Source organism: Rhinolophus sinicus, chromosome 17, assembly GCF_057876585.1.
Source record: "Rhinolophus sinicus isolate RSI-liver-muscle chromosome 17, RSI-T2T, whole genome shotgun sequence".
In the NCBI taxonomy this organism is placed as follows: domain Eukaryota; kingdom Metazoa; phylum Chordata; class Mammalia; order Chiroptera; family Rhinolophidae; genus Rhinolophus; species Rhinolophus sinicus.
In genome coordinates, this window is record NC_142517.1 from 154,134,617 (window position 1) to 154,137,500 (window position 2,884).

Genomic DNA, 2,884 nt, shown 5'->3' on the forward strand with positions numbered 1-2,884 from the left:
GAACACCAGGAAGAATAAATAAAATATAAAGTGGCAAGTATGTGTTAAATCCATCTCCCAGAATTGGTATAGGTAACATACATATTGGGTCAATTGGGATTTTAGACAGCATAGAGTTAATTTATCCAGTACATTTAAGAGTATTCCAAACTAATTGTGTAAATTTCATCCTTTAAGAGGCTCCTATCTGAGCATCCAACCCTATTTGTCAGAAAGGGAAGTGTGTTTACTGAAAATTAAAGAAATGGTACAGATAGGGATCCTCCAACTTTAAAAACCACATAGTGAACAGGTAGTTGAAACTGTTCAACTTTGATCAGGAAAGTAACTAGCACTAGGTGGTAATGTCACTGTCAGGAAGAGGTTAGGCAATCTTTCAATTTCAATAGTTGGGAAAGACAATTTTGTCATTTTGGCCATTGACTTGTGTGCCACTTAAAAGTTAACTACTATAGTAAGGTATCAGTTTATTAATCTAGATTCAATTTTTTAATTGTCTTTTTAAAAGAGCAGTTTAAGGTTCCCAACAAAATTGAGAGGAAAATACAGGAAAATACAGAGTTTTCATATATCCAGGCTTAACTTTAAGTTAGTCATTTAACTAACATACACCAGAGTCTATATATATATATATATATATATATATATATATATATATGTACACGTATATACATATATACATATATTTACATATATACATACACACACGTGTGTGTGTATATATACACACACATATATGTAGTAGAAATAGGTTAGCTTGTAAGACTTGGTAGAAATGATTTTTTAAGGTTCATGATAACTGCCCTGTTAATGATGTGTCTTTATTACTTACTATTTACAGAAATGTGCAGATGAAGTGCATTAAATTGAACTGAGTGAATATTTGGTTGCCTAATATGACTTGTATTTAGATGAAGTCTTAAATCTTTCTCCTGGCGTTATTAGAATAATTTGACTAAGCATCAGGTGATATGATATACGTAAAAAGGTATTTTAATATACATGTAAGTATTATCATTATAGTACCCTATTAGCTGTGCTATGTTTTCATATTTTTTTAATTGCAAAATCTTGCACTAAAATTGATTGACATTAAGAAGATGAGGATAAAAAGGATGATCTAAACTATGTATGCATCATCTTTTTATCACATCTGTGACTTTATTCATTTTTATGACACCATCATTTATTAAAGTTCCATGTTTCAAACTGCATTGCAAAGCATTCAGTGGCAAAGTTGATTAGAATCTAAACCTTTCTGGTTAAGTAATTGTTTATAGCTAACAATGATTTAAAATCGATTTAAGTGATGTTTATAGTACTGCTTCCCTTCTCTTAATTTCTAGGTGGTAGCTAAATCACTTTTAGCTCACTAAGAGAAGGACCAAGATGATTCAGCCCCAGATGTTTTCTTGAATTTCCCATAGAATTGGAGATCTGTTGGGATAAAACTTCTATCCCTATGCCAGTGGTCCTTAAACCAGCATTTTGGGCTTCATCTGTATGCTTAATAAAAATGTAGTCCTACTCTTTCCACTGAGTCAGATTCTCTGGGGATGAGGCCCAAGAAATTTTTTTAACAAAGCTTCTCCAGGTAATTTTTATGATGTTAAAATTTGAGGACCACTGTCTAGGTCAAGGCTATATCAAGAGACAGACAAAAACTAGGTTAATGATATCTAGGTGGCACTGGAACAGTGAAGAGTACATCCCATCCACCATTTTCAGTTAGTAGCAAACACTCATGTGTGCCATATTCTGTAGTATTCTCTAGCATCACAGTGATAGTTTAAAGGGGAACACAAAATGTGTCATGTGCATGTGGGTGAGGTCAGGAATAGTAAAGAGCAGATATGGAAAGAGATAAAAAACAATGTCTTATAAATGTGTTGGGGCAAATATAGTATGAACTGATTATTTCATTCTTAGATAATTTCCCAATATTATAATTTAATAACATTAACTTGAAAATAATATGGTACAATGATAAATTAAACACTGTTTTTTTATAAAATCATTTGAATATGGTAAGACAAAAATATGTGATTTTTACATGCTTTTGAGAGTATTTGATAAAATAGCAAGCATTTTGATTAATATATGTACCATTTTTCAGTATGTCCAAATGATGTGGAATATTTAGTTTTCTTTGTACAGAAGTTAATAATAGTAGTATTACACGAGGAAGCACTCCATTCATGTATTAAACAAGGCAAAGCAAACAATAAGAATATAGAGCAAAAATAGAAACTGTACTACCTTTTAAAACACTCCCACAACAGGCTTAGCAAATTGTAAACCACTGCTACTTGATCCAAAATTATTCCTTTGCTGTTTTGTAAATTTCAGAAGTATTCATGATCCGAAATCAAGATTTCCTTGTGCTTTACAGTTGATATAGCCTCATGTCACTTACTAATTTTGTGATTCAATTCTTCACAGTTAACACCTAAAACAATTCTCTTGTAACTAAAGATTACATTTATGGTCTTTTGTAGGTATCTTTAAAAGAACTATCGAATTTGTGCTATTTCTGATTTAAAGTACAAAGTACCTATGCACCACTTTTCAGATGCAATGTAAACTAAATTCCTAGTTGTCAGAATCCATGTATCTACAATGTGGTAGACAGAGATAGAATCAGAGAATCTGCTTATATAAACAATATGTTTAGGTTTTGATTTTTATTTTAAAGCATAACATTGCAAAGAAGTAAATTCCATAGAACTTTGGTAGAGCAAAAACAACAGTGGAGATAGCAAATGGAGTAAAGGTTAAACCATATTTCCTTTCCTTGTAAATATTTGAAAGCAGTTAATTTTATATGTTCAGAATAGTTGCCCTATATTCACAATAAAAACATGTCAGTATTTTATGTGAATTC